Source organism: Phyllobates terribilis, unplaced genomic scaffold, assembly GCF_046119375.1.
Source record: "Phyllobates terribilis strain yellow unplaced genomic scaffold, ASM4611937v1 Scaffold_473__1_contigs__length_1414477, whole genome shotgun sequence".
NCBI classification, from domain to species: domain Eukaryota; kingdom Metazoa; phylum Chordata; class Amphibia; order Anura; family Dendrobatidae; genus Phyllobates; species Phyllobates terribilis.
Window position 1 is genome coordinate 1,105,236 of NW_027363233.1, and position 27,082 is coordinate 1,132,317.

Sequence of the window (27,082 nt, forward strand, 5' to 3'; positions counted from 1 at the left end):
GTACTGTGCAGTGTATATATACAGAATAATAAAGATACTGAGAATTACACCCAGTATACAGGGCAGGAGAAGTGGTACTGTGCAGTGTAAATATACAGAATAATACAGATACTGAGAATTAGGCCACAGCCTCACTATCAGTGTTTGGTCAGTATTCGGTCAGTATTGTTTCCGCAGTATCTGTATTATTCTGTATATACAGTATACACTGCACAGTACCACTTCTGTCTGTATGCTGGTTGCAATTGTCAGTATCCGTATTATTCTGTATATATACAGTACACTGCAAAGTACCACTTCTCATGTCCTATATATACTGTGTGTAAGGCCACGGGCCCACTATCAGTATTTGGTCAGTATTTTTTCTTAGGAGTGGGAGCCAAAACCAGATGAGGAACAATCAGAGAAAAGGTGTAATAGAAACAAGTCACCAATTCTGGATTTATCACCAACTCCTGGTTTTGTCTCCAACTCCTGAGAAAAAATACTGACCGAATACTGACCAAATACTGATAGTGGGGTCGTGGCCATAGGGAGAATTATACACAGCATACATAGCTCCAAAATATACAGTCATATGAAAAAGTTTGGGCACCCCTATTAATCTTAAGCTTAATGTTTTATAAAAATTGGTGTTTTTGCAACAGCTATTTCAGTTTGATATATGTAATAACTGTTGAACACAGTAATGTTTCTGCCTTGAAATGAGGTTTATTGTACTAACAGAAAATGTGCAATCTGCATTCAAACAAAATTTGAAAGGTGCATAAGTATGGGCACCCTTATCATTTTCTTGTTTTAAACACTCCTACCTACTTTTTACTGACTTACTAAAGCACTTTTTTTGGTTTTATAACCTCATGGAGCTTTGAACTTTATAGCCAGGTGTATGCAATCATGAGAAAAGCTACTTAAAGTGGCCACTTGCAAGTTGTTCTCCTGTTTGAATCTCCTCTGAAGAGTGGCATCATGTGCTCCTCAAAACAACTGTCAAATGATCTGAAAAAAAAGATTATTCAACATAGTTGTTCAGGGGAAGCATACAAAAAGCTGTCTCAGAGATTTAACCTGTCAGTTTCCACTGTGAGGAACATAGTAAGGAAATGGAAGAACACAGGGATAGTTCTTGTTAAGGCCAGAAGTGGCAGGCCAAGAAAAACATCAGAAAGGCAGAGAAGAAGAATGGTGAGATCAGTCAAGGACAATCCTCAGACCACCTCCAGAGAGCTGCAGCATCAACTTGCTGCAGATGGTGTCACTGTGCATCGGTCAACTATACAAGGCACTTTGCACAAGGAGAAGCTGTATGGGAGAGTGATGCGAAAGAAGCCATTTCTGCAAGCACGCCACAAACAGAGTTGGCTGAGGTATGCAAAAGCACATTTGGAGAAGCCAATTTCTTTTTGGAAGAAGGTCCTGTGGACTGATGAAATCAAGATTGAGTTATTTGGTCATACAAAAAGGCGTTATGCATGGTGGCAAAAAAACACAGCATTCCAAGAAAAACACTTGCTACCCACAGTAAAATTTGGTGGAGGTTCCATCATGCTTTGGGGCTGTGTGGTCAATGCTGGCACTGGGAATCTTGTTAAAGTTGAGGGACGCATGGATTCCACTCAGTATCAGCAGATTCTTGACAATAGTGTTCAAGAAACAGTGACAAAGTTGAAGTTACGCATGGGATGGATCTTTCAGCAAGACAATGATCCAAAACACCGCTCCAAATCTACTCAGGCATTCATGCAGAGGAACAATTACAATGTTCTGGAATGGCCATCCCAGTCCCCAGACCTGAATATCATTGATCATCTGTGGGATCATTTGAAGAGGGCTGTCCATGCTCGGCGACCATCAAACTTAACTGAACTGGAATTGTTTTGTAAAGAGGAATGGTCAAAAATACCTTCATCCAGGATCCAGGAACTCATTAAAAGCTACAGGAAGCGACTAGAGGCTGTTATTTTTGCAAAAGGAGGATCTACTAACTATTAATGTCACTTTTCTGGTGAGGTGCCCATACTTATGCACCTGTCAAATTTTGTTTGAATGCAGATTGCACATTTTCTGTTAGTACAATGAACCTCATTTCAAGGCAGAAACATTACTGTATCCAACAGTTATTACATATATCAAACTGAAATAGCTGTTGCAAAAACACCAATTTTTATAGAACATTAAGCTTAAGATTAATAGGGGTGCCCAAACTTTTTCATATGACTGTATGCTACAAACATCTAAATATATATATATATATATATATATATGTATATATATATATATATATATATACCCACACAAACACTGGGACCCTTGTATATACATGTAGTAAATATTATAGTATATATATTATAGTATGAACCATGAAGCTATGTATATAGTTATTTAGTGTGGTGCTGTGCCTGAGTACATAACTTTTAGTGGGAAGTCCACACCATATACAGAGCTCCACACTATATACTGGGTTATAAAACATGGTATGGAGCTGTGTGTATACTATATAGTGTAGAGATGTGCCTTTTATATAAAATGTGCAGCCCACACTATATGCTATACACACATATTATATTCACATCACATCTACACTATATATTACAAACAGCACCTCACTACATGCTATATACACAGGTCCACACTATATACAGTACTTAGTTATGCTGTTTACATCAGATAGTATAATCTGGGGCCGATGCATATACATAACATAGGATACACTGGGGATGATATGTATACATTACATAGGATACAATGGGGCCGATGTATATACTTCTGAGGGGATATGCTGGGGGCGATCTATATACATCACATAGGATACGCTGGGGCCGATGTATATACATCAGATGGGATACGCTGGGAACGATGTATATACATCACATGGGATACACTGGGGCTGATGTATATACGGATTATAATGAGGGCAATTTGGGCTACCGCCCGGGGCCCGAGGCTTCAGGGGGACCCATGGCCAGATTGCCCTCATTATAATGTTTTGTGCGGAGGCAGGGGCAGGTTTGGCAGGGGGACCGCACTGTACCTTTTAGACGCCGGCCACATCACAGGGAGGCAGACACGCACCCTGCGCGCTATGTGCTGCGTCTCCAGGACTGACATCACACAGCAGCGCCTGGAGCTTCTTTATCCTGCGGGAGAGGAGCTGGTGGATCAGGTCAGTGAATGGCGGTAAATATGAGGTCTGGAGAGGATGTCTGGAGTGAGTAGGGGGCTGCAGGATGCTGCTCCCCTCCTGATGAGTTTGCATAAGATTCCATAGTGTCAGTTCAGCGGCCGCTCTGATAGGGCTCTGTATAAGTTATTGCAGGACTTTCATCGTTGCTGCAGATCAGGTCACTCTGGGTCATCGGCTCCAGCATCACCAGATCTGCAGGAAAATTCAGAGTCCTGTAATAAATCCCACTGAGCCCCAGCAGAGCGACCACAGACATTGCATAGAGGATCCTGCACTGACTGATCAACCCTGAACCTGCAGGACATCACATACTGTACTGATCCATATATGATATGTGAGGTCCTGTAGGCAGGTGTGATCAGTACAGTGTATATCCCTGTACAAAATGTCACATCCAGTAAACAGATTAGTGTATATTATACTGTGGTACAGACATCAGATGGGATATAACAATGTGTATAGTATAACATCTAATGTCTGTATCACAGTATATTATACTAGCTATTGAACCCGTTTTACACCCTGGTCACAAGCATATTTAGTGGTACATTTCTGGCGCCATTTTTTTTAAGACACTGTGTCTGCGAATTCTCATAAACACTTCAATAAAATGGCGCTGGATAGCATGGTAAGCGCATGCACTGACTCCGGCACCATTTCATTGAAGTAATGTACTACAAAATTAAAGGGTTCCTTTCATCGGAAATAACGCTATTAACCTGCGTTCAGGTAAACAGGGTTTTTATACTGCCCAGTAGCTGAATGCAGTGGGGAGAAAATGATCTTTATTCTCCTCGCCAGCATTCGGTTTCAGTCATGAGGGCAGTGCCGGTTCGGTCACCACTCTGAGTATACAGAGCGTCCTCTGCAACCGAGCCCCCGGCCCTGACTGACACTGACTCTACATTGAGACCGGCTGTCAGTCAGGGCCAGGATTACAGGGGTTGCTCTGTATACTCAAAGTAATGACTGAACCGGCGACGGGCCAGACCCCATTACTAAAACCAAATGCTCCCCCATCCTGGTATATGCTCCCTCCCCATCCTGGTATATGCTCCCTCCCCATCCTTATCCCCCATCCTGGTATATGTTCCCCCATCTTGCCTGCTCTGATGTTCTTCCATCCATACAAAAAAAAAAACAACACTCCTACTCGCCTTTTCCCCTCTCGCTTGCAGCGCATCCTCGAACACCGGCAAGGCTGGAGGAGTGTGGCGCCAGAGTTCGCACCTGCGCATGCATGAACCACAACGCCACACTCCTCCAACCTCGCCGGACATCAAGGTATGTGTCCTAATGGCGCCGAAGATGGCAGTATGAAATCAGCGTTTCCCTGTCACCTGTAACATCTGATGTGTTCTTCTGTCTCCGGCCAGACTGTGCAGGCGCATTGCGTGCACAGTCTATAGAGGCTTCGGACAGACGGACACATCCCTGATTATATTATAGATAGTCATGTATTCTCATATAGACTCTACAGGGCCGTACCTAGGGGAAGAGGAGGGGCATGTGACCTGGGTACAGCCGTCAGGGGGGTGTCTTCAGGCCACCTCATGCGGTGGTCAGAGGTGTCTCCCAGGCAGCTGCAATTTGCCGCCCCCAGAGTGGGAGTCGACCATTCTCTGAGCTTGCTGCGGAACCGACAGTCGATGAGAGAAGGGAGCTATGTGCGGGGTCATACTGTATATAGGGAGCTATGTGCGGGCTCATACTGTATATAGGGAGCTATGTGTGGGCTCATACTTTATATAGGGAGCTATGTGCGGGCTCATATTGTATATAGGAAGCTATGTGCGGGCTCATACTGTATATAGGGGCTATGTGCAGACTCATATTGTATCTAAGTAACTATGTAGGGGCTCATACTGTATGTAGGTGGCAGTGTGTGGGCTCATACTGTATGTACAGGGCTATGCGGGGGCTCATACTGTATGTAGGGGGGTGTGTGGGGGCTCATGCTATATGTACAGGGCTCTGCGGGGGCTCATACTGTATCTAGACCGCTATGTGCGGGCTCATACTGTATATAGGGAGCTATGTGCGGGCTCATATTGTATATAGGGAGCTATGTGCGGGCTCATATTGTATATAAGGAGCTATGTGCGGGCGCACACTGTATATAGGGAGCTATGTGCAGGCTCATATTGTATATAAGGAGCTATGTGCGGGCTCATACTGTATATAGGGGCTATGTGCAGACTCATTTTGTATCTAAATAACTATGTAGGGGCTCATACTGTATGTAGGTGGCAGTGTGTGGGCTCATACTGTATGTACAGGACTATGTGGGGGCTCATACTGTATGTAGGGGGCTGTGTGGGAGCTCATACTATATGTACAGGGCTCTGCAGGGGCTCATACTGTATCTAGGGAGCTATGCGGGGCTCATACTGTATATAGGAGGCTATGTGGGGGCCCATACTGTATATAGAGGGGCTATGCGGGGGCTCATACTGTATCTAGGGAGCTATGCGGGTGCTCAGACTGTATCTAGGGAGCTATGCGGGGGCTTATACTGTATATAGAGGGATGTCAGCATACTTAATTCTTCTCAATATTAAGTCATACAATTAATATAATTTTTTTTAATTATTTTGTTAATATTAATATGGAGCAGAATTAATTTCAGCCTATTGGATCGGCCTCCATAACAGTCACGATCTCTCATATGGCCCCCCCGGAAAATTAATCTGCCACCCTGATCTACTATATATAGTGCTATGTTATGGAAATTTTTTTCCCTCATTCTCTGTCTATAGATGTGATCAGAACATCTGTGTGTTGATCACATGACCAATCACATGATCTATCAAAGGGGATCATGTGACATGTCACGTGATACATCCGGTACCTTGGGGGGGGGGGTTCCACACCTTTTAAACTGCCCGGGGCCCTGGCTACTCTTAATCCACCCCTGTGTATATACATCATATAGGATACGTTGGGGACAATGTATATACATCACATAGGATACGTTGGGGACGATGTATATACATCACATGGGATACACTGGGGCCGATGTATATATAGGTGCATCTCACTAAATTAGAATATCATCAAGAAGTTAATTTATTTCAGTTCTTCAATACAAAAAGTGAAACTCATATATTATATAGAGTCATTAATATAATTGTCTTATCCCGTCTGTCTGTCTGTCCTTCTGTCCAGGAAATCCCGCGTCGCTGATTGGTCCGGCGCGGCCAATCAGCGACGCGGCATTTCAGAAAAAGATGGCGGCCGTTAGCGGCTCATCTGCCGCACGGAGGACAGCGGCGATGCAGCCGGGAGATGCAGCCGGCTGCTCGCAGCATAAGTCCCCTGACCGGAGGCGCCGCTGACCTCCATGCGGCTACCGTCGGGAGATCAGCGGCTACGGCCGCTAATCTCCCGACGGCAAGTGTGACGCCCCCCCCTCTCCTCCCCTCTCCTCTCCTCCCCTCCTCTCCCCTCTCCCCCCCTCCCCTCCCCCCGCTTGCTCAGGGCCCCGGCACCCGGCGCCATACTTACCCCTCCCTGTGCCTCCGCAGCAGATCCTGTGTCTTCCACTGCCTCTCTGTGACGTCTCAGGTCAGAGGGCTTGGTGACGTCTTTACACTGCACTCTCTCCTGAGCGGTCACAGAGCGCAGCGGGAAGATGCCGGCTACGCTGGAGTCCGGAGCAGCAGCTGAGAATTGAGGTGAGTATTGGATTTTTTTTTTTTATTGTATGGGGGCATAGGGCATTAAATGGTGGGGTGGGGGTGTGTGACATCGTGGAGGGGCCATTATAAGCCAGGGGGGTGTGACATCCTGTCTGGGCCACTATGGGGGGGATGTGACATCCTGCATGGGGTATTATATAGGGGGGATGTGACTTCCTGCATGGGGCATTATAAGGGAGGGGGGGATGTGACATCCTGCATGGGGCACTATGGGGGGGATGTGACTTCCTCCATGGGGCATTATATAGGGGGGATGTCACTTCCTGCATGGTGCATTATAAGGGAGGTGGGATGTGGCTTCCTCCATGGGGCATTATAAGGGGGGTGGTGACATCCTGCATGGGGCATTTATATGGTGGGGGGGAGTGACATCCTGCATGGGGCATTATAAGGGTGGGGGGGATGTGACATCCTGCATGGGGCACTATGGAGGGGATGTGACTTCCTCCATGGGGCATTATATAGGGGGGATGTCACTTCCTGCATGGGGTATTATATAGGGGGGATGTGAGTTCCTGCATGGGGCATTCTATAGGAGGGATGTGACTTCCTGCATGGGGCATTATAAGGGAAGGGGGGATGTGACATCCTGCATGGGGCATTATAAGGAAGGGGGGGGTGTGACATCCTGCATGGGGCATTATACAGGGGTGGATGTGACATCCTGCATGGGGCATTATAAGGGAGGGGGGATGTGACATCCTGCATGGGGCATTATCCTGCATGGGCCATTATATGGGGGGGGATGTGACATCCTTCTTGGGGCATTATAAGGGAGGGGGGATGTGACATCCTGTATGGGGCATTATAAGGGAGGGGGCGATGTGACATCCTGCATGGGGCATTATATTAGAATCGGGCCACCATCTAGTATATTATATAGAGTCATTACAAACAGAGTGATCTATTTCAAGTGTTTATTTCTGTTAATGTTGATGATTATGGCTTACAGCCAATGAAAACACAAAAGCCATTATCTCAGTGAATTAAAATAATTAACAAAAAACCACATGCAAAGGCTTCCTAAGCATTTAAAAGGTCCCTTAGTCTGTTTCAGAAGGCTCCACAATCATAGGGAAGACTGCTGACATGACAGATGTCCAGAAGGCAGTCATTGACACACTCCACAAGGTCCCAGAGTTCCAATTTTCATTTGGAAATCAAGGTCCCAGAGTCTCGAGGAAGAGTGGAGAGGCCACAATCCAAGCTGCTTGAGGTCTAGTGTGAAGTTTCCACAATCGGTGATGGTTTGGGGAGCCATGTCATCTTCTGGTGTAGGTCCACTGTGTTTTATCAAGACCAAGGTCAGCGCAGCCGTCTACCAGGACATTTTAGAGCACTTCATGCTTCCCTCTGCTGACAAGCTTTTTGGAGATGGAAATTTCATTCTCCAGCAGAACTTGACACTAGTGTTGAGCGAGTATGTTCTGACCGAGTATGCTCGGGCCGAGCTCCAAGTATTTACAGCTGCTCGGTGATAAGGTTAAATCGCTCCTGTGTGCATGATTTGCAACTGTTTGACAGCTTTATTACATGTGAGGAATGTATATTTCTTACACATTCCTCACATGTAATAAAGCAGTCAAACAGTTGCAAATCATGCACACGGGAGCGATTTAACCTCATCACCGAGCAGCTGGAAATACTCGGAGCTCGGCCCGAGCATACTCGGTCAGAACATACTCGCTCAACCCTACTTGGCACCTGTCCACACTGCCAAAAATACCAATACCTGGTTTAAAAACAACAGTATCACTGTGCTTGATTGGCCAGAGAATCTATCGGGTATTGTCAAGAGGAAGATGAGAGACACCAGACCCAACAATGCAGACGAGCTGATGGCTGCTATCAAAGCCACCTGGGCTTCCATAACACCTCAGCAGGGCCACAGGCTGATCGCCTCCATGCCACATTGCCGCATTGATGCAGTAATTGATGCAAAAGGAGCCCCGACCAAGTATTGAGTGCATTTACTGAACATACATTTCAGTAGGCCAACATTTCGGATTTTAAAAACATTTTTCAAGCTGTTGTTGCTGTAAAGTATTCTAATTTACTGAGATAATGACTTTTGTTCATTGGCTGTAAGCTATAATCATCAACATTAACAGAAATAAACACTTGAAATAGATCACTCTGTGTGTAATGACTCTATATAATATATGAGTTTCACTTTTTGTATTGAAGAACTGAAATAAATTAACGTTTTGATGATATTCTAATTTAGTGAGATGCACCTGTACATCATATAGGATGCTGGGGCTGATCAGTATACATAATATAAGATACACTGGGGCTGATGTATATACGTCATGTAGGATACACTGGTGATGATGTACATACATTACATAGGATATGCTGGAGACTATGTATATACATCATATAGGATACGCTTGTGCCAGTGTATATGCATCATATAGGATACCTTGGGAGCGATGTACATAGATCATATAGGATATGCTGGGGCCGATATATATACATCATATAGAATACACTGGGGCTGTGTCATGGTGTGACTGTGGGATAGCAAGTGTGCTCCTATTCTGACCCTCAGGCTAGGGGTCCCTAGCTATTTCTGTTCCCAGGATTACTCCTGAATGTGGAGATGCCCGAGCCTCGTTCCTTACTATGCTCCTAAGCAGCACTAGTTTGTACAGTGTATGGGGGGAATACAAAACAAGATAGGACAGAACTGAAGCACAGTCACACAACACGCTCTCAGGGAAATACACAAAGGAATATAAAGTCTAAAACCAGAGAGGCAACAAAGTAATATAAAGACACCTAGGGAAAAAGGAAAGGGTTACCAAACAACGCTTGCAACAACTTTAGCAATAACCACTAAACCAGTATGTGTTCACCTTTCCAGAACAGGATAGAGAAAAACTATACTGGCATTGCCAGCAAAGCACAGCCGGCTTAAATGGAGAAACAGCAGAAACAGCAGACACGAGTGGTTCTCCTCTAGCATGTGATCAAAGGCAGTCAACAACCTCAGCCCAGCAAAGACTAACTTTTGCTCACCTGCCAAGGAGCTGCAGCTCTAAGAGTCGATGCCCTAGTCACCCTGCACTGACCATAGCTATCAATGGAGTTACAAGGAGCAGTATATGAATCTGTGGAATCCACAGACTTGGACGCCGCCATCACAGTTTGTGATGTTAGAGAAAACCTCCTTGTGACATGCTGATGTATATATATCATATAGGATACACTAGGGCTGATGTATATATAGTACATCTTAAAGGATATACGGGTGCTAATGTAGAGTATATACATCATATAGGATACACTGGGGCTGATGTATATACATCATATAGGATACACTAGGGCTGATGTATATATAGTACATCTTAAAGGATATACAGGTGCTAATGTAGAGTATATACATCATATAGGATACACTGGGGCTGATGTATATACATCGTATAGGATACACTAGGGCTGATGTATATATATCATATAAGAGATACTTGAGCTAATGTACAGTATATACATCGTATAGGATACACTAGGGCTGATGTATATATATCATATAAGAGATACTTGAGCTAATGTACAGTATATACATCGTATAGGATACACTGGGGCTGATGTATATACATCATATACAGTAGGATACACTGGGGCTGATGTATACACGTCATATACAGTAGGATACACTAGGGCTGATGTACATACATTACATGGCCTCTGCTTGTTAACTCATCCATAGCCTGGAGATGAATCAGTGTAGCATGCAGCCCTCCCAGAGCTTGAAGATGAGCCTGCAGGAAAGTAAGGAGCCGGCGCGCAGAGAGCGGTAGCCCCTCCTACCAAGAACATCCTGATAACACTATCTGGCACTAGGCCTGGCAAAGAGTACGCCACTGCGGTGTACTGAACGCTGTGCGTGTGCGTCGTGCATGGGCGCGCATGGGCGGGTACACACGACATGGACATGAAAAAATATTAAAAGGCCAGCAGCTGCAAAACCACGGCCGATGGCCCACAATGTAGGTGAGGGCTGCAGCCCAGTGAGCATGTGCCTGTTGGGCTTGTAGTAGTGGCATGGTTCTAGAGGTCAATATATCTTTGAACATAAGTATGAGATATACGACCAATACCATTTTAATGGCAACTCTCGCATATATATATATATATATATATATATATATATATATATATATATATACAGTATATATATACATATATATATATATATATATATATATATATATACATATATATATATATATATAGTGTCGGACTGGGGTGTCTGGGTCCCACAGGAGGAATTGATCCTCAGGGCCCACCCTACAGCCATATGTAAATACCTGATAGCCGATATCCCCGTTATAGTGGAGCGTCTGCTGTAAATCACAGGCGGCTCCTGCACATCTACTGTGCACATGCTATAACTAGGATGTACAATTACGGTAGTTTGCAGTAAAGGGGTTCTTTGGTTAAAACAAGTTATCACCGATCCAAGGGCTCCACGGGATAGGTGATAACTGACTGATCGTTTGGGTCCGAACATTGGAAACCGCACCGATCAGAAGTATGGGGAAGTTTTATCCCTGTCAGGATACTTATCCCCATTTTAAAATGCAGCGGCAGGTGGGACGTCTGACTGCAGCTCCCTTCATTCTCTTTGGGGTTTCCAGAAAAAAAACAAGAACAGCCACTGAGGGAATGAATGGATCAGTGGTCAAGTCGCACATGAGCTCCAGTCTAATGGGGATAAAAGCTCCACATTCTGCCGATCGCTGCAGGTCCCAGCATTCAGACCCCACTAATCAATAACTTATCACTTATCCTGTGGAGAGGTGATTACTTGTTTTCATCGGAGAACCCCTGTAAGTGCATCTTGTTCCAAGTATTTAATTAATCACTAATGGAAATAAAGAATCTTCTCCTAATTAATATCAGAGAGAACAAATGACTGCCATACACAACACAATCCACTGTACCAACACAAACAGTACCACATACAAGGGAGAAATACTGCCACACCATGACTGGACTACATATTACCACCACATAGTGAGCGAATAATACTACATACAAGGGAGAAATACCACCACACCATGACCATACCACATATTACCACCACATAGTGACCGAATAATACCACATACAAGGGAGAAATACCACTAAACCATGACCAGACCACATATTACCACCACATAGTGACCGAATAATGCTACATACAAGGGAGAAATACCACCATGCCATGACCAGACCAGATATTAACCGCAAATAGCGTCCAAATAATTCCCCATGATTTCTCTTTCCTACCTCCATAATTGCTCTTCCCCATCCCAATCATTGCTCTCCCCCACCTTCTCCAACATTGTCATATCTCCCCCACCTTCTCCATCATTGCCATATCTCCCCCACCACCTCCATCATCATTGCCATATCTCCACCCACCTGCCCATTGTTCTCCCTCAAAAAAAAACAAAACTTGTCTCTCAGCGCGCTCCCCCGCAGCACTGTCCTCTGCTTCCTGCCCGGCATCTTTCTCCCTGACACAGGCTCATGCTGCATGATGACGTCATCAAGCAGCGCGAGCCTGTGTGAGGGAGGAAATGCCGGACAGAAAGCAGAGGTGAGGACGGACCCTGCAGCTACGCTGCCATTTTCCTCCTGTCGGCAGTGGAGCTGGAGGGATCGCTCCTTGCCTGCCGCACAGGATGAGGGTAATCTGCCCATGGAACTGAGAAGCAGGCCAGATTGCCTTCATCAGCCGCACTGCAAGGGCCCCCCTGACCCTCCAGGCCCTTGCAGTGCGGAGCACCGGCGGCCATGTTAACCAGGGGCACCCGTGTGTCCTGCTCGGGGGCCCGCTGAGGACCCGGGCCCACCGGAGAATTCTCCGGTGTCCCGGTGCCCCAGTCTGACCCTGTATATAGACACACTTACACATTGGTGTGTACATACAGTACATGTGCATGTGTGTGAGTATATACAGTATGTGTATATGTGTATAGTGGCGTTGCTTGAAGTTTATAGACCCTGTAAGGCAGCGCTAGTCATCATGCTGGGGGACACTCGCTGCATCGGGTCAATTAAAGCACACCAGCCACGTTTTCCAGTATTTCACAATCCAGCAGTTTATTACACTTCACTACTGCTTATCACCGAGTCCAACTCAGTGGCTCGCCGACATACACATATAATGTCCAGGAGCCTTTCAAGTGGCAGACAGGCCCACTTGGCTCCAGTTACAGCCATCAGCAAAGTCACTTATATCAACGTCCATATAATGCAGTGCTTTACCTTTGCCGGGTTTTAGCTGCTTCAGTCAGATTTGTTCTGCCACCACTGTGGCTTTATGGCTTCCCAGATGGGGGTCTCCAGCCCTCGTTCCTTCAAAGGCTACTGGTATGTTTTCTCACCTAACATCCAGCCTCTGCCTTCCAGGACTCTTGCCTTCCAAGCCTCTGGCCCTCCAAGGCTACTGGTATCGCTTACATGTAAGGATCCAGCCTCTGCCTTTCAGGCTTCACTAGGCCTCACTAAGCCTCTCCAGGCTAACGGTGTCCCACACACGGGAACAGGCCTCACACCTTTCACACCTGTCTCAAATCTACCAGAGTTTATATATCCTCTAGTGCTCACACAGGACCTGTGCTGATGTCACAGTCATGTGATCAAACCTTCTGTATGCACAGGACCTGTGCGATGTCACAGTCATGTGATCAGTCACCTCGGGAGATACATGGTCGGCCAAAACACACCCTGGACCATTACAGTAATGCCGCAAGCCGCTGAATTACAGCCCCAATGAAAAATTTCCAACATGGCCCCCAACCATTACAGATCTTTAATAGTACTGGTGTTCTCTTCTGGGCCAAAAGGATATTTTGGACCCATAGGCTCCAGGGCTAAGTGCGACTGCAACACATGTACCTACTATAGTTATGTCTCTATGTTTGTATCTGGACAATCAGACAGGCATTTACCATGTAGCCTATAGTTATTCTGTCCTATTCTGTAGTAGATGTGTAGGTACTGTAATAATCTGGCAATTCACCTATATCTCTGCTCTGTACAACAGCTGCATTTGCTCCTTGGTCTGGAATACGTGAGCTGCGGGGACTTTTACAGCTACTTACTGATGAAGGGGCAGCTTGACATCCCCAGTGCAAGGTAAAGTTTTATTTTTATGTAATTATACACGAATAGAAATATACAGTATATATAAACAGCAGTTCCGTCATCAGTATTGATTGCTCTTTGATGCCAATATGGATTAGACTAAAGCAATATATTAGTCATCAGAACCTGGACAGAATCCTGACCGGCCACTTTATTACACTATGGATAGGGCAGGATTTCTTGTATTTCTGTAGACACTCATTAATTTCTTCTCTCTCTGTCAGATTCTATGCCGCTGAACTCGTCTGTGGAATCCAACATCTCCACTCCAAGGGCGTCATCCACAGAGACCTCAAGCCCGAGAACATCTTGGTGGCTGAAACGGGCCATATTAAGATCACAGATTTCGGTCTCTCAATTGACAACATGCATGGAGACCGAACAGCCACTGGATACGCTGGAACTGCAGGCTACATGGCTCCTGAGGTGAGAAGAACAAGGATTTTCTCTTTTTTTCATACTATAATTGTATGTCTGCCTGGATCACACACATAATCCAACAAATGTCCATTACAGTAAATGGGACATTCTGACATTGACATCTGGCATGCCATACACATTAGATAGGCAGCTTGCCTCAGCTGAGTGTACATGCGTTCTGAATGGGAGGGGGGAGTATGACCATGCCAGACACAAAGGATCGGGCACTGAAATTCAGCATCCAGTGTTTGAGCTGAATTGGGATGTCTCCATACACATTAGATGATCTCTCCGGAATCTGTGAGTCCGGCCACAATACATGATCATGCTATATCTTTTGCCAGCATTAGAGACCCAAAGAGCTACAAGTCAGCCAGCAAAGGTTCTGGAGCTCAGAAGAGCAGCATGGCTCCTTTCAGTCATTAGTGTAGTAATCATAATATTCAAGTGATGCCACAACCAGAGGAATCATCCACTCTCACTATATTACATAGTCTTACAATTATTATGCTGAGAACTTTGTTACACTGAAGATATGGAACTTTTTGACCAACTCTTTATCTATTTTCTTCTTCTTTATGTAGATTTTGGCTGGGAAGGAGTATAACGCCGGAGTAGACTGGTATTCTTTTGGTGTCATCTTAAAAGAAATGGTTACCGATGAGTGTGCCTACCATCAGACACTCAACGATAAATCCTCCGGCATCAGGAACATCATTAAACAGGTCAGTTGTCTTAACAGTCATTAGTACTATGATGTATACAATGTTATAGTTGTAGAGATGAGCAAACCTTTTGAAATTCAAATTAACCAGCTTGTTCCAATTTTTTCCCAAAAATGTTAAAATCGCAAGTACTCAACATAAGTGGGTAAACTTGTGGTAACCGTTCTTTACTACTGTGCTGTCACATACTATCTGTGCAGTCTTTTACTGTTTTATGTCTTTCTCTCTCAATCTCTACTGCTAAGCTGTGATGTGCTCTCCCTATCCAGATTCACCACAGAATGACTCCTACATTCATTGCTTTGGCTTTCATACAGGCTATGATAGTCCCTCCTGATTGTGCTATAACATGTGATGTGACACCTTAAAGCATTATGGTGAAGCCTGGACGGCTTACATCAGAGGTCCTATAAGTCTTCTCTGACTGATGTAATTTTTAGTAATACTGTATGAAAATTGGCTGCAATCATTTTAGGTGATTCCCAAGAAGCAAATCACAAATTGTTGAAATTCACCGGGTTCAGCAGATTCACAAAAATTCAACACAAATTCAGTTTGCATCAAGTGGATTTGCTCATCTCTGCATAGTAGTCATCATTTTCTCTCCAGTTTACATTCATGGATTTTGGTTTTATCTTTATTAGCTCCTTCAGAAAGATCCTGCCAGTCGCTTAGGAGCCAACGGTAACATCAGAAAGCACAGTTTTTTTCAGCGTATCGACTGGGTCTCTGTGGAAGCCCTGAAACTGCCTCCACCATACATCCCTGTAGTAAGTATATGAGCAGATATGGTTTCTTAGTATTAAAATCTTTGTGTCTATTCTTTTACTAGTTTTCAATCAACACAACTTGTTTTTAACGGAGACTCTGATATAAAGTCATAATTTTAATGTTATAATTCCTTTTTTCCTTTATAGCCATCTGAGCCTCCCCGTCGTCATAAACCATTCCATCTGGAGAAACTAGAAGCAGCAGAGGCCACAGCACCTATATCAACAAAGGACCAGGCATTGTTTGAGGGATTTTCATTTGTCAACTTGGAAACCCTTGAGCAGACCCCAGCTCTATAGTCATCAGAGCGAGCGGCCCACCTGAGCCTCCGGAAGACTGAAAATCAGAAGACTGGACATCACTGGAACAAACGCTGCAAGAATGAAGGTGACCATGGAGACGTCGAGGGACCCCGAATGAAGACACAGAGAATGACGGAGCCAGCAGATCCACCTATGGGCTGGCGGTAAGAATAAGCGCCATAATATCTGCGCTTTATTCCAATCATAGGCATGTGCCAAACATTTTTCACTGACCGGTAATAGGATTTCCTCCTGCTCATTTTAGCTGCATTTTTTGGTGCTGTCTTGGGCAATGATGAAATACTGAGGTGCGTGATGGCCGGCTATTAAGGGGTGGCAGGAGGCCGGATTTTTTTTTTTTTAACAACATCTTGCACTTGCCTATGATAAATCTACCATTACCGGCAGTTGGATTTCCTCATACTTATGACAGTGTTGTCATAGGAGTGGGGAAAAAGGTGAGAGATGGCCGGCTATTAAGGGGTGGCAGGAGGCCGGATTTTTTTTTTTTTTTTTTTTAAATAGGGAAAATTTGGCCTATGGAGAACACAAGAGCTTACAGCTAGTGGACCTGCACATCCTCCAGATGTAAGTGTAAAATGAGAGCCGCAGTCCTACAAAGTACATTTTGTTAAAACCCTGAGGATGGCAGAGCCGGCAGATCCACCTATGAGCTGGGGGTAAGAATGGAGGACTATTTCATCAAAGTCCTGTGAAGACACCCATGCCAATGTCATTCCAGTCCATGCCAGGGGTACCCATTCCAGAAGCCATTGAGCCTTCTCATGGAACATCTATATAGTTAAACAAAACAAAAAAACCTGCAAAGCTTTTTAATGCAACTAAAACCTCTTACATTTTTCTTACATCTGTAAATAACAACAGAATGAAGTGGGTTAAAAGTTGATTTTGAATATTCCCATTTTTTAAGGCACCTAAACAGGAAAGGGTTCTTTACAGTCAGAGCAGTCAGACTGTGGAATTCCCTACAACAAGAAGTAGTGATGGCAGACACTATAACAGCTTTCAAAAAAGGGCTGGACCATTTCCTCGATACACATAACATTGAGGGTTACCGTTAAATTAGACAAAATGTTACACCTATAGAAGTACATTTAATACCATAATAGTAATTACATAATTAGTATCATAATTTGGTTTGATCCAGGGTTCCAGGACTGATCGCCTATTTTCGGGGTCAAGAAGGGATTTTTCCCCTGTGACACAAATTGGCTGAAGGTGTCCTGGGGTTTTTGCCTTCTTCTGGATCAACAATGTAGGCATAGGGCAGTATTATTAGTGATAGGAAAGTTAGAATAATACTGTAATAAGATAGCAGGATGTTAATAATAGTAACAATATCAAATAGTCACATTTATAAAAATAAAAACAAATTAAATAATAACTGCAGTAGTACAATAAGTAGTGTAATATTAAATATATAACTAGTAAAAACATAATTAGGTTTGATCCAGGGTTCTAGGACTGATCGCCTTTTCTTGGGGTCAAGAAGGAATTTTTCCCCGTGATGCAAATTGGCTGAATGTGTCCTGGGGTTTTTACCTTCTTCTGGATCAACAGATTTAGGCATAGGGATTCTGGTAATACCATTATTAGAATCACAAGAGTAATACAAAATATAAAATTAATTAAAAATATGTAATTATAAACGGGTACATTCTTAATTGTTATAGTGCAGCAATAATAAAAAAGGTAATAATAATAATAACAGTAATACATTTGTGAGGCCTAGTGCCAGTTAGTTAGTAAGTTAGTGTAGTGTTAGTGTACGGAGTACAATTGGGGGAGGAAAGTTGAACTTAATAGACCGAGATCTTTATTCAACCTACATTACAATGTTACTAATATTTGCGCTTTATTCCAATCATAGGCATGTGCCAAATATTTTTCACTGACCGGTAATAGGATTTCCTCCTGCTCATTTTAGCTCCAATTTTTGGTGCTGTCTTGGGCAATGATGAAATACTGAGGTGCGTGATGGCCGGCTATTAAGGGGTGGCAGGAGGCCGGATTTTTTTTTTTAACAACATCTTGCACTTGCCTATGATAAATCTACCATTACCGGCAGTTGGATTTCCTCATATTTATGACAGTGTTGTCATAGGAGTGGGGAAAAAGGTGAGAGATGGCCGGCTATTAAGGGGTGGCAGGAGGCCGGATTTTTTATTTTTTTTTTAAATAGGGAAAATTTGGCCTATGGAGAACACAAGAGCTTACAGCTAGTGGACTTGCACATCCTCCAGATGTAAGTGTAAAATGAGAGCCGCAGTCTTAAAAAGTACATTTCATTAAGACCCTGAGGATGGCAGAGCCGGCAGATCCACCTATGAGCTGGGGGTAAGAATGGAAGACTATTTCATCAAAGTCCCGTGAAGACACCCATGCCAATGTCATTCCAGTCCATGCCAGGGGTACCCATTCCAGAAGCCATTGAGCCTTCTCATGGAACATCTATATAGTTAAACAAAACAAAAAAACCTGCAAAGCTTTTTAATGCAACTAAAACCTCTTACATGTTTCTTATATCTGTAAATAATGAATGAAGTGGGTTAAAAGTTGATTTTGAATATTCCCATTTTTTAAGGCACCTAAGCAGGAAAGGGTTCTTTACAGTCAGAGCAGTCAGACTGTGGAATTCCCTACCACAAGAGGTAGTGATGGCAGACACTATAACAGCTTTCAAAAAAGGGCTGGACCATTTCCTCGATACACATAACATTGAGGGTTACCGTTAAATTAGACAAAATTTTACAACTATAGTAGTACATGTAGTACGGTAATAGTATTATTATTATTTATTATTATAGCGCCATTTATTCCATGGCACTTTACATGTCAAGAAGGGGTATACATACAAGAACTATTACAATAATCTTGAACACAATGTGACGGCGACTGGTACAGGAGGAGCGAGGACCCTGCCCGTGAGGGCTCACAGTCTACAAGGGATGGGTGAGGATACAGTAGGTGAGGGTAGAGCTGGTCGTGCAGCGGTATTGGTGGAGTGGTGGTTAATGCAGGTTGTAGGCTTGTCATAAGAGGTGGGTCTTCAGGCTCTTTTTGAAGGTTTCCACGGTTGACGAGAGTCTGATGTGTTGGGGTAGAGAGTTCCAGAGTAGGGGGGAAGCACGGGAGAAATCTTGTATGCGATTGTGGGAGGAGGAGATTAGAGGGGAGTAGAGAAGGAGATCTTGTGAGGATCGGAGATTGCGTGCGGGTATGTAGCGGGAGACTAGGTCAGAGATATATGGAGGAGACAGGTTGTGAATGGCTTTGTATGTCATGATTAGGGTTTTGAACTGGAGTCTCTGGGCAATGGGGAGCCAGTGAAGAGATTGACAGAGAGGAGAGGCCGGGGAATAGCGGGGGGCAGGTGGATTAGTCGGGCAGCAGAGTTTAGGATGGATTGGAGGGGTGCAAGAGTGTTGGAAGGGAGGCCACAGAGCAGGAGGTTGCAGTAATCAAGGCGGGAGATGATGAGGGCGTGCACTAGTGTTTTTGCAGATTCATGGTTGAGGAATGTGCGGATCCGGGAGATATTTTTGAGTTGGAGTCGGCAGGAAGTGGAAAGGGCTTGGATATGTGGTTTGAAGAAGAGTTCAGAGTCCAGGGTTACCCCAAGGCAGCGAGCCTGAGGGACTGGGGAGAGTGGGCAGCCATTGACTATGATGGATAGGTGAGTTGGGGGGGTCGAATGAATTGGCGGAAAGATGATGAATTCTGTTTTGTCCATGTTAAGTTTTAGAAATCTAGCAGAGAAGAAGGATGAAATAGCAGACAGACATTGTGGGATTTTGTTTAGTAAGGAGGTGATATCGGGTCCAGAGAGGTAGATCTGTGTGTCATCAGCACAGAGGTGATAATGAAAGCTATGAGACTCTATGAGCTGTCCCAGGCCTAAGGTGTAGATGGAGAAGAGCAGGGGTCCTAGAACTGAACTTTGGGGGACACCGACAGATAGGGGGCGAGATGAGGAGGTGGTCTGTGAGTGAGAGATACTGAATGTCCTGTCTGTTAGGTATGAGTAGATCCAGGATAGGGCCAAGTCTGTGATGCCGAGAGATGGGAGAGTTTGTAGTAAGAGGGAATGGTCCACTGTGTCGAAGGCAGATGACAGGTCTAGGAGGAGGAGGACAGAGTAGTGTCGCATAGATTTGGCGGTTAGTAGGTCATTGGTGACTTTAGTCAGTGCAGTTTCAGTAGAATGGTGCGGTCGGAAACCAGATAGTAGGCTGTCGAAGAGGGAGCAGGAGGAGAGGTGGGAGGACAGCTCAGAATGGACGTGTTGTTCCAGTAGTTTTGAGGCATAGGGGAGAAGTGATATAGGGCGATAGCTAGACAGAGAGGATGGGTCAAGGGAGGGCTTTTGAGGATTGGTGTGATTGAGGCATGTTTGAAGCATGAGGGGAAGACACCAGTTGTTAGTGACAGGTTGAAGAGGTTGGCTAGGGGTGGGATGAAGATAGTGGTAAGGTTTGGGATGAGGTGGGACGGGATTCGGTCAAGTTTACAGGCGGTGAGGTGTGATTTGGAGAGTAAAGAGAAAAGTTGATCTTCTGTAATGGTGGAGAATGTGGTTTTGGAGGAGGAGGGTTGAGTAGGTGTGGGGAGGGGCTGTGGGGGCTTTAGGCAAAAGCTTTGTCTGATGGTGTCAATCTTCTGCTTGAAGAATGAGGCAAAGTCTTCGGCTGAAATAAGAGGAGAGGGAGGAGGCACTGGGGGACGGAGGAGAGAATTGAAGGTGTTGAATAGTTGTTTGGGGTTGTGAGACAGGGAGGATATGAGAGATGAGAAGTATGTTTGTTTTGCTGCAGTGAGTGTGGACTTGAAGGTAGTGAGGGACTGTTTAAATGCGATGAAGTGCTCATTGGAGTGGGACCTTTTCCATCTGCGCTCAGCAACCCTGGAGGGCCATCGCAGTTCTTTAGTTAGGCTGGTGTGCCAGGGTTGTCTGTTGGTTGTGCGAGCTTTGGTATGTGTGAGGGGGGCGACTGAATTGAGAGCTGCAGCTGTTGTGGTGTTGTATAAAGTGGCAGCAACATCTGTATCATGTAAGGAACTAATGTCTGTAAGAGGGAGAAGGGATTCAGAGAGTGACTGTAGGTCAAGGTGTTTGAGATTTCTGCGAGGGTATGACGCGCCCCCTGGGCCTGTGCTGTGTAGGGGAGGGGATACCCGGAGCCGGATCGCTGGGGGTTGTAGTCCTCCGTGGCTGTGACCCGGTCCGTGCCCAGGGCGGTCAAACCAGTGGCAGTATTAGTAATGTGACAAATGTCCGACTACGCCACCCGTGGATTGCGGTCAGTGGGGACCGCCGCTGCGCTGCAGACAGCTGAGGCTGATGTTATATGCGCAGCCAAGTATGGGATGAGTATAGCCTCAGGGCAGTTAGTGTGGAGATGATGGGAGTGATGGTGTGAGCGTTCCAGTACTAATGGTGCTGGTGCGGCGATGAAACACAGAGACGTTGGGCTGCAGTTTCCAATGCTTTACTCACAGTTGTTATTCGTGTCAATCCTGCAGGCGATGACTGCCCAAGCCGTGCTGCGTCCACCAGGCAAGGGGCTCGACCAACTCCCATGCAATTTCAGAGCTTGGCACAGGGCTCCCTTCTCTTCCCTTCTCTGGCCGTCCTCACCAGTGACCCACCTTTGTCCAGCTTCCTCGGGCCTTCTATTGGCGAAACCTATCTCCGGTTTCCCTGACCCTACGTGGTATGCTTTCCTGGTGGATGTAGTGAGGGGTCGCACCAGGATGTGGTCACAACCTCCGGTCTTTGGCTGAGGAATCTGTTGCCTCCACCAATTTGGGTCCCGGTACCCTGCTCTGCCAACCCTTCACCAGCAATCTCCTGGGCCTATGGGGTTCCTTCTGTCCTCGTGTCTCTGGGCCTTTCTTAATGTTCTGTTCCTTGTTTCCTTTCTCTTCTGTTCCTGTTCTCTCTGCTGTTTCTTGCCTCTACTCCAGGCCCGCCTCATGGAGCTGGGCCCAGACTGAGCCACAGCTCCCTGTCAGCCCTCTCTGGCTGAACTCCTCTCTGAACTGAACTCTGTTCTAAGATGGTGTCCACCTTATATACCTCCCTCTATGTGTGAGCCCAGGTGACTAGCAACCAATGGGCTCCTACCTATGCCCAGAGACCCACCCCTATCTGCTCCTACACCACTGGGTTTTCCTCCCCCTCCCCACTCCAGCCAGGGACAGAAGCTGTCGTGCCTGCACTCCTGTCTCGTGGGAGCACCGTTGACCTGTCCCTCGGAAATGGGGTGTGTGTGGTGCATGCAGCCTAACGAGTCCTGGTCCACACTCCATCCTTACCCGGGAGTGGAATATCACACCTCTGGTTTGAGGTGCAATACCCCTGTAGCAGCCGAGCCCTCGGGGTGCTACATTCCCCCCTGGTAAATCACAGCACGTCCTCGGGCTGGAAAAGAGCAAAAATAATTTAAAACATACAAAAATTTTAGAATGCATTCGTATATAAGACAATAACTATTAACCCATCCCTTTATGGAAGGCACTCTTCTCTTTTAACGTTACTGGTACTCTTTTATCATATATAACATCACATAAAACATTTGCATTATTGCTCTAACAGCATATAAAACTTTTTCATTATAAAACACTCGCAAGGAAAACATTCTCAAAACACATTCTTGAATCCTGGCCGCGGTGCAACTTGTGACCAGGTGCTCGATCTTCTTTTTAAGTGCAAAAACTTCAGTAAACTTGTAAACTGGAGGGATTCTCGGTCCCGAGGTAGACGTTGCAGTCTTTTTATAAAACCAGTAGGGGGCGCTTTAAGAAGCGCAACTATTTACAAGGGATTGGCCGTTCCCAGTCCTCGGCCGGTGGGGATAGTGGAATGGCTGCTCACAGTCCTCAGCCTGGTTAGGGATTGAGGGGATTAACTTGCACACAGTCAACAGTTCCACAACAATAAACAGTTCTCTGTACCCTTACGGGTAACTATGCACAGTTCCACTTTACCATTCACTGGTAACGGTGTCCTCCTCGCTCTTCCGGGTAGTCTTCAGATCCGTCCGGACCCTCAGGGTAGTCCATGTCTGGGCGGTACCGCAGTTCCTCCTCCGTTAGACGGTGGACATGGAGGGCGTACAGTCCCTTTGCGCCCTTGTGCCGTGTGTAGGTGACCACGTCGCCGGGGTACAGGTCACGGCCGTGATGTCCCTCTGGCAAGTGGCTTTCCACGTCTCTCCAGGTGACGAAGACGTCGGTGTCAGCCTCCGGGTCTCTTATGAAGCCCCAGCCGTGCTCCAGCTGGAACTTTACTATGACTACGGTCCCGGTGGCTCGGGGACCGCGGATGGCTTGGGAGTCCTGACGGGCTCTCCTCTTCTGCTCTGCGCTCCGGACTTGGAGTCGCTCCTCCCTGATGCGCCTCTGCCGCCGCTCCCTTTCATAGGTGGCCAGCTGTTGACGGCAGCAGTCCAGGTGACGATCTGCGTCCGCCTGTGTTTCTTGTAGTGCGGGCGGGGCGACTTCCGCGGGCTCCGGAGCCGGTATCAGAGGCTCACGCGGGGGTGGAGCTCTCCAGGGCTGACCGCTGGTCAGTTCGGCCGGCCACACCAGGGGCCGTGTGCTGGGCGAAGAGATCCGCGCCCAGGGGTGGTATGGCTCCGGACCCCCTTTGGGGAGCAGCGCCTGGGGGCACTCAGCCTTACGACCAGGCCGGTGTCGTCTGATGGTCGCGCCCGGGGATGGCACAGTCACGGTAAGGGGCGCTGGTGGGGCAGCTGCGCCCGGGTGTACCAGGCCCTGCGTCCCGGCCTGTGACGTCTCCTGCTTTACGGCGCCCGGGTTCAGAGGGCACAGCGCGGGGCGGGGCGTGTCAGCGACGCTTGCACCCTGAGGCCTAGCTGGCGGCGGTGGAGGCGTGGTGTCAGGTACGGTCCCCGGGGCTTCGGGTCCCGCAACGGAGGGTGGGGGCAGGCTGGTGATCTCAGGGCGTAGAGTGGTGGCGTCCCCGTTACCTGCCTCGGCCTCCGTTGCCTCCTCCGCGGCGTCGTTCGCAGCCGCCGGTCCATCTTCACCTCCCTCAGAGGCAAGCTCACTGCTCGGTCCTCGCGGTGTCTCCTGCTGGCCGGTTACGTGCTGCCGGGCCAACTCCTCCTTCCACCCGGCAAACACATCCCGCTGCGCCCGGACCATCCTCCTATTTAGGTCCTCCAGCGCAGCTCGCGCGCAGTCCGGGTCTCTGGACAGCTGTGCCAGCAACTCCGTTAAGCTGCAGGGTGGCTCAGCTTGCAGCAGGCTGCGGGCCAGGGTGCTGGTGGGGTTCGCTGCTCCCTCCATCTCCGGGTGCAGCAGGTCCAGACTGATCCAGGCCGCACCTGGCCCCACAGTTTTCTTTCCTATCCGCCCCCATGGGGGGTGGTCTTGGGGGCATCTGCTGACAATCACCTTTAGGGGCAGCCAACCCACGTTGATGGACATTTCCACTGCTGCACTCATAGTTGCTGGGGGCAGGCCCCTTCTTTGGCGCCACTCTGGGACCTGGCCCACGATGGGAGGCGGCTTCCTGCTGTCTTTTGGTGCGCACATAATGGCGTCCGCTCTGCCAGGGCGGGAAAAACAGATTAAGATGGCGGGAAACGGTCCAAGATGGCGTCCGATGGCGGGAAACGACTCCGGACGGCGGGAAACTTCTCTCAGGTAAGTGCAAAAAGTCTTTTTTTTCAGGCACGCAATACCCGTTGGGGCGGGTTGGTTTGAATCCTGCCGACTACGCCAAAAGTTGACGCGCCCCCTGGGCCTGTGTTGTGCAGGGAATACCCGGAGCCGGATTGCTGGGGGTTGTAGTCTCCGTGGCGCTGACCCGGTCCGTGCCCAGGGTGGTCAAACCAGTGGCAGTCTGAGTGTGATAACAAATGTCCGACTACGCCACCCGTGGATTGCGGTCAGTGGGGACCGCCGCTGCGCTGCAGACCGGTGTGGCTGATGTTGTATGCGCAGCCAAGTATGGGATAACTCCCCACGGGAGAAGTATTGCCTCAGGGCAGCTAGTGTGGATGATGAGAGTAATGGTGTGAGCATCCCAGTACTGATGGTGCTGGTGCGGCGATGAAACACAGAGACGTGTGGTGCAGTTCAGGGTCTTTACTGATGGAATAACGCAGACTCTCCCAGGAGTACTGGTTAGTAGTAGGGGCCTGGTCAGTCTGTAAGCAAGTAGGATCTCCCCTGGCCAGGTGGAGTTGTAGGCCTCCCCGACTATCTGCACTCTTTCCTGGCTACCTTGCTCTATGCGGGTAGAAGTAGCCCACGTCCCTGAGTATACCGTCTGGTGCTCACCCGTATGGCCGGTGACTTGGGGCCTTCCGTTAGCCTCCGCTTCACGATGGCGGTGCTGGTCCCTTGCTTGTGACCGTGCCTCCGGGCTTCTATGGCCAGAGGACATGGAATCCCCTGCCGGTTGGATTCTGCTGCTGGACCTGGATGTCCCCACAGCCTCGGACTCCGTGTCCGGGTTTAGTGTCTTCAGTCAAGGCGAACTTTCTAGCTTCCAGCCTCTGGCACTCGCTCCTGCTCCTACAGAGCTCCTAGTTCTTGCTTTCCCTCTCCAGCTCTAACTGACTTAATCCCGCCCCAGACCCAGTTTATAAGGGCAGATTCCTCCCCTCCCAGGTCTGGGCGGGCAGTGTTGCATGCTTAGGGCTCCTGACCAGAGAAACCTCCCACTTGATCTCAGACATATTTCTATTACTGTGGCAACCAGACCCCTGGGGTGCCACAGGTATGCAAGTTTGTGGAGTGGGGATTGTTGCCCTGGAGAGGAGAGGGTATAGAATGTAAGTAGGTTGTGGTCAGAGAGGGAGAGGTGAGTTACAGAGGTTAGATAGGGAACAGAGGCGGGTGAAGATGAGGTCCAGCGTGTGGCCGTCTTTGTGGGTGGGTGTGGAAGAAAACTGGGAAAGACCAAAGGAGGAAGTGAGGGATAGGAGCTTAGAGACAGCTGAGAGGGAAGTGTCAATGGGGATGTTGAAGTCGCCAATGAGGATAGTGGGGATGTCAACAGAGAGGAAATGAAGTAGCCAAGTGGTGAAGTGGTCAAAGAAAGTGGTGGCTGATCCTGGAGGGTGGTAGATGGCAGCCGGTTGGAGGGGGAGTAGATGCGCACGCAGTGCACTTCAAAAGAGGGGACAGTAATTGCGGGCAGCAGAGGGATATGGGTGAAGGAGCAGTTATCTGAGAGGAGGAAACCTATTCCTCCACCATGCTTGCCGGTGGGGCGGGGGGCATGGGAAAGGTGGAATCCGCCGTACGAAAGTGCAGCAGGAGAGGCCGTGTCGGAGGGGGTGAGCCAGGTTTCAGTGATGCCAAGGAAGGAAAGCTTGTTAGTGATGAAGAGATCGTGAATGTAGGAAAGTTTGTTGCAGAGAGAGCGAGCGTTCCATAGAGCTCCTGTTAGGGGGACTGGGGAGGCGGGGGCTGGGCGGATGGGTATAAGGTTAGAAGGGTTACGAGAGTTTGGGATAGATTGTGGGTAGAAGGTAGAAGTGACTGTAGGGATGTGGTGAGGAGGGCGGTACTGTGGTGAGGAGTACGGTAATTACATAACTAGTATGATAATTAGGTTTGATCCAGGGTTCCAGGACTGATCGCCTTTTCTCGGGTTAAGAAGGAATTTTTCCCCTGTGACACAAATTGGCTGAAGGTGTCCTGGGGTTTTTGCCTTCTTCTGGATCAACAATGTAGGCATAGGGTAGTATTATTAGTGATAGGAAAGTTAGAATAATACTGTAATAAGATAGCAGGATGTTAATAATAGTAACGATATCAAATAGTCAC